Here is a 6,835-nt window from a genome sequence, read left to right as displayed (position 1 = left end):
TGGTGCACCTTGTTCAGATCAGTGAGAAATTGTTGGGTTGTTTCAGAGCAACCATTGTGCAAGGCGATAATGCCATCCATGTAACGCATAAGTACAACTGGTTGGTTGGGAAGAGGGGAGACGTATTTGCGCCAAAATTCAGCCATAAAAATGTTGGTATAAGAGGGGGCTACTGGGGTACCCATCGCTGTGCCAGTCAGCTGGAGAAAATTTTGATTGTTGAATGAAAAATTATTGAGGGTGAGGACTAATTTCAACAGTTTGCAAATTTCTAAAGATCATCATCATCATCATCATCATCATCATCATCATCATCATCATCATCATCACCATCATCATCATCACAGACTAAACAATTCCTGGTTGTTGTTTTTTCTTAAAACATAACAATTTGTACCATTGCTGGCACTTTTTTATTTACGTAACTTGCAAATATCAGCACCAAAACCTCTGCTTTGGAATCGAACCTTTGCCAAGTGCGTTCAAAACGAAGAACCTCGTTATTGCACCACATGTGACGCTTTTGGAGAATCAAATTTAAACGGTACCCTGTGCCTCTTCTCACACAAATAAGGAGAGACATACCGCTTTTTCACTGTTACTGTTGAACCCTATGTGTCTTGGTCTGATGGTGGCAACGTGATACAATATCAGTATTCCAACTTTGACATGAACAAATATATCCAGCAGAAATACTGTTCTTTGTGCTTAATGCGCAGTGCACATTGGCCATTTAATACATTCAATTAATTTGATACTGCCAGGGTCAGCCAAGGTTTCATGAAGGACTAAAACTGTCATTTTGGCAGTTATTGATTAAATTCTCCCAAATCAAACATGTTTGTTTTTCTAGGTCACAAATCTGATGGGTGCTATGCGTCGGGTGGAAGAAGCCAATCACAGACTAGTGGACTGCACGAGTCAGAGTCAGATCTCTTGTTTTGGCGCGCGGAATGTGACAATGTGCTGTGTTGATTTGGAGAGACTACGTGAACGGCATTAAAATTTCCTAAGGCTATGGGATTCAAGAACCTCCCAATACAACAACCGCGACAGTTGGCACTTTGAGCCATTATTTGGAAAAATTGCTGTGTTGTAAGCAGCTTAACCCATAGGTCTACAACGTTGCGTGGTGCCGGATATGACCTCTCCACCAAGTTTTCGGTCATCAGGGGTCAAAGGTTTCTCTACTTTAACTTCTGGCTCAAATTTGACAAAGAAAAGCAATGTGTGTAGTGAAGCCGCAATTAATCGACCCGACCCACCCTGCCAATGGGCATCCGGTATTACGTTCCACACCATATTATGTTGACAATAAATTAATCAATATAATAACAAGGTAGTTCAGCACTGTTATTTTAAAAAGATGTGTCCATTTTAGGATGGCTGTCCAGAAAGTAAACTTTAAAAAAGCTCATAACGAAAAGTAAAAGAGATAAATCTTTTTCTTCTCATGCTCCACTGACAGACGTCAGCAAATCTCCTGCACTCTTCTCCGCTCTCCGCTTTTCTCAGTGTGTCCTGCAGCTCCATAGCTATCCATTCACAGATGCTTTCCTCATATCTCTTCTTCTGTCTGTCTCTCCTTCGTCCTCCCTGCAGAGTGCCTTGTAGAATGGTTTTAGCAAGACCTGAAGAACGGGTAACATGGCCATACCATTTCAGCTTGCATTGCTTGACCAATGATAGAAGGTCGGTGTAAGGCCTAATTAAATCCTTTTACAATCTGTAAACTTCGTGAGAACGGGAATGCATTCTACCTATAGTTGCCCAAATACCAATTGTACAGAAGAATAAATGCAACTATGATAATACTTCATGCATGGCAACGGTAAAAAGAAAAAAGGTCAATGGAAGTAAGAAGCTTGCGGAGTCGAACTTATTTTACTTGCAAAAGGAAAGAACCCCAAGCAATGTTTTTTTCTCACTGAACTCGACGTTGTGTGCGGCGAAAATTTAAAAAAAATATTTTTAAAAATTGGTATATCACTGGCTGTGTCTGCAAGTCGGACGAATCTGGAAAACAGGCCCTGAGCATGACGCCTGCAATTAATGTCAAAGTTAGTCGTCATCATTTAGTGAGTTGACGCCCTTATTTGAGAAGATAGGCCGTTGAAAGTCAATGAGACCGACCTGTCTGTTCGCTTTCCAAAACCAGTTACTTGTGAAATCAGGGAGATTGATAATATATGTCTCTTGGCTTTCCAAAATCGAGTGTTTATGAAATCAGAGAGACTGCTTCGTCTCTTGGCTTTTCTTATTCAGGCATTGATGAAATTGTCAAAGAAGAGCTGGAGTATTGTAGGGTGTCGGTTCGATGGGTCAGAAAGCAACTGGCCGAACTAGACCTGCACGTCGGAGCAAGGTCATTTTTCTCCAACTCTGACACCATAAAGCTAAGCCTACTCTTCGCCTCACCTGGCAAATCTGACTTAAATCTGGATTCATAAACATGACTGAAAGGTGTTGCTTGACTCTGCTCCTTTTGATATTTGTCTTCCCGGATTCCAAAGTGATATTTAGACAAATGGGTAAACGGAGAGATGATGATCTTTTCGCATATGTTCAAGTTTGTCTGTAACAGGATTCTCTAGAACAGGATTTTTGTCGTGGAAGAAATGTTTTCTCCTATGAGCAGCAGAGACAAATCTCATCTCTATTCAAGACGGCGGTGGCTAGAAGTAGCAGAATGGTATTATTACATAATGTGTGAGTTTTCTGTTGATTTATATTAAATTGTTTGTTTTGTCATATTTTCTCCTTACTTTTTAGACAGCCTTGGTTGATTTAAAGAAGCTCTTATCTTGTTTGACAAGACAGAAAACACGTACTCTCGAGCGATCTAGATTTTAAAGTAACATTTTGTTTACCTAACTTCAGAACAACAATAACTATAGCAAACAGATTACGTAGCTATAATCTGAAATAAAGTAAACACTTTTTTAAAGCTTCAAAACCTGGGTATGTGTCGGTGGCCTAGTGGTTAGGCTCTCGGACTCTCAACTGTAAGATTGTGGATTCGAATCCCGTCAGGGGCCTGACGTTGTGTCCTTGGGAAAGGCACTTTAAACGAATGTTCCTCACTTCACCCAGGTGGGAATGGGTACCCAGCTATATGGACAGCGAAAGATCTTTTCAGTCAGTGTTTGAGCGCTTAACAGCTGTTAGCACCCTAATCTTCCCGGGAAGCTGAGAAAGTTTCTGAGTGTTCTGTGGTCTGCTGGGGTAATAATGTAGTGTAAAGTGCATATAGCTTGCTGTTGAGCGGGGATATTATGTGCTATTCAAATGCTATTTATTATTATTATATGTCTAAATTATTAAGAATAGGAACCCCTTAAATAAAGAAAAAAACTCATGTTGTTGTAACTTGGGGTTAGGGTGAAGGATGTTAACTGGCCTGGAAAGGAAAGCCCCTTTCTGCTGTCAATTTCATGCTTTTCATAATTGTTCCATCGGCGTCTGAGATGTAATGGTCAATGTTTTGGCTTTGGTGCAAAGAGCACGAGTTCCATTCGGACATGGGAACAGACTGCTTTCATTGATCTGTTTGACAGATAGTCTATCCATTATTATTTCGAAAAATGTATTTTGATTGTTGTTGAAGGATTATTACTTGAAACGGAAAGTCTCAGAACTCACACTTTATCGGTCATTCTTTATTACTGCTAAGTGCAGTGTGAAGTAAGGAATAGATCTAGCGAAGCAGACTTCAAATAACATGAAGAAATGGAAGACAATCAATTCCTGCCGTGAAGGGTTAACACGTTCTTCATTACAAAAAGACTCAAGAGAAACGTTGTGCTTCGTTATTTTGTAAGTTTACATCTATGTTCCCTTCTCTTCCGGACAAAACGCGCGCTCTACTTTCGTTTGTGTGTGAGTGTGTGTTGTGTGTGTGTGTGCGACTTTGTGTATATGTGTGTTGGCCTATGTGTATGTGTTTTTGTGTTAATGTGAATTTGTGTTTGTTTGGCTGGGTGTGTGTGTGCTTGTGTGTGTGTGTGTTTGTTTGTTTGTGTATACACATAATGTGTGTGCGCGTAAGTGTGTGTGTCTGTGTGTGTGAGTGTGTGTTTTTGTATGTGTGTGTGTGTGTGTGTGTGTGAGTGTGTGTGTGTGTGTGTGTGTGTGTGTGTGTGTGTGTGTGTGTGTGTGTGTGTGGTTGGATTTGGGGGGGGGGGGCAAATTCCTCTTTAAGTTTGTTGATCCAGTAACCTTATGTGATCTAACAAAGACGCTGACTGCTCAAGCAGAACGGTCATGTTCCGAAGATTATAGGGCCCCCGGGTACACAACAGTGTCCTCTTTAACAACGAGTTTGAAACACAAGTATGATCGATGGGCAGTTTGAAACAAAGCACGGTAAAACGAAAGAAAAGATGTAGCCTACATGTTTAAATGACTGATCGAAAGAATAACTAAACGAAAGAATATTAATGAATAAAGGAACGAGTTGGTTATTTGGTTTGCTCCGTTTATGTACCTAACAGGTTGGAATAGCAATAAAACAATATGACCTGTTTATATCAATCAAAAGCAACCAAAAAGCTTTAAGAAACGGGTACACCCGTGTAGAAGCAATGCCAACCACGTGGAAATTAGTAATAGTAAAATAGCAACAATGATGACAACCAAAAGAGACAATTTAAAATCAAATTCAGTCAGTTTATCTTTTCGTCTGTAATGTGTCCACGTGCCGTGTGTGTATGTATGAGTGAGTGTGTGTGTGTGTGTGTGTGTGTGTGTGTGTGTGTGTGTGTGTGTGTGTGGGTGTGGGTGTGGGTGGGTGTGTGTTTGTGTGTGCGTGCGCGCGTGTGTTTATGAATCTAATACATACACGCACAGTACAGTTAAAGAGAGGAAAAGAAAGAAAAAAGAAATCTTAACATATTCTTAACATTGTCTCCATGGATTGTACTTGATTTGGACAGAAGTTGCTCTGCTATACATACCATTGCTTTCGGACGACACAGTCACATACACACACATATACACACACCCACACCCCCCCCCCCCCCCCCTCCCTCCCACAAACACACACACACACGCACACACACTCAAAACTGATAGCTTCCTTGTGAACGTCTCGTAACTCGCAGGGTGGTCGATGGATTGCGCGTGCAGCAGTCAGAGATGTCTCCGCGGGAACTGCGACTATGCGGGCTAACCAAAAAGAGGAGGGCCATAAACCCCCAGTGAGTGCGGACAGCTTTGACGTTACCTGTCAATCGCAACAGCTTTACCACCAGAGGCATCACGCCGCACTCGAGGAAAAAGGCAAAACGCGGACAGGTTTTATCATTCCAAAGTCTCTGACTATTTGTTGTGTACCGTACGCAAGTACCTTGAAAAGTGTAGTTTATTATTGAGATTATGTTTCTTCCTCCTGCTCGAAGTATTTGGGTGGGTTTTTTGTTGTTGTTTTTTGTTCAATATTGCATACATTTTCAAATTGTTTCTGTAGCTATTGTGAGCGTGCTGTAGGTTTTGGGGGTATTTTTCTCCTAGCTATAAAGTTGATGGTTCTGCTTCAAATTCCCAGTGCGGCGTTCTTGAAACTGGGTTGTTCAGGGGGTGTTTTCAAATTCTTTCGCCTCCTTAGATCTTCCTTTAAACAAAGAGCCCCTAAGAATTAGAAGGTTGATAATATATTCTATTGATCTATACCAGGACCACAAAGGAAAGGTGGCAGCCTCCTCACAATCAGTTATGTATTATAGACAAAACTAAAAATTAATGCTTGTGGCGTCTGTAGCCTATAGTGGTTAAACTACCGAACCTGTAATCGATCGGGAGATTACGGTTCGGGGGTTTGAGCCTCAGCTCGGTCCGACGTTTGGGAAAAGCACTTTATGTGAATTTTATATTTGGCTCGGTCATTTCGGAGATGGACATTTAACTCGGAGGTCCCACCTCCTAAATAACCTAGTAGTATTGATAGGGGCGTTAAACCTATACCATCTCACCATTTTTCTAAATGCTTATAGGCCACACCAAAATTAGCGCAGATGACCCTTTGTTCATCTCCAGTAGGACTGACCCAAGCAGATGGATGAACTTTACAAATTCCTAAATAGAGCATTCTCAAGAACACCTCATTGGGGGTTGGAACCGGGGCCAATGTACCATTGCCCACAATGACATCATCTGAGCGAACCGAGTCCTAGAGCCGTCCGTGGTGTCTTTACATGTCAGACCTAATGGTTGTTGGCATTGTTAACGACCAAGACAAATTTCTCCCTGCGAGATGAATAAAGATTGTCATTGTCATTGTCATTGTCATTGTCATTGTCAAGTTGCAGACTTTAAATTGGGATTCTGGTTATTTCGATTTGCAAACTGTATCGGGCTTTAAATTCATAGAGACCCTTAACAAACGATCAGTTGCCATGCGTATTTTCACCTAGCAATTTTGACGCGCAGGTGTGGTCATAAATTATAGCTTGACGTTGTGGTTTTCAAACATCGAAAGAGGGGGTTGGGGGTGGAGGGAGGAGAGTTGTTTTACTGGGAATCAGATTGTACACCGTTTTATAGTGCCACATCTTATACTATCGTTTCCCCCTTTTTCAGTTTTTATTGAGAGTTGCAGCTATTTCCAGCAGTAGAAAACTAGTGTCATTTGGTAAGAGATTGCGGCAATTGAAAACCGTCAGCATTATAGCTCTGTTCTGTTTGATATTCTAGTAATTTAGAGGGTTGCTGCTCTCACTTTCCAATTCCCCGATGTTTGTTGTTTCTTATTCTTCTTTTGAAAGTTAGAGAAAATCTACACATTAATGCACTCAGTCATTTTGAGAGCCTCCCCACCACAACCCCCAATTTTGTCCCC

This window comes from Aplysia californica, unplaced genomic scaffold (genome assembly GCF_000002075.1).
Source record: "Aplysia californica isolate F4 #8 unplaced genomic scaffold, AplCal3.0 scaffold00008, whole genome shotgun sequence".
In the NCBI taxonomy this organism is placed as follows: domain Eukaryota; kingdom Metazoa; phylum Mollusca; class Gastropoda; order Aplysiida; family Aplysiidae; genus Aplysia; species Aplysia californica.
The sequence above is the reverse complement of the archived record's forward strand: the minus strand, read 5'-3'. Positions refer to the sequence as shown.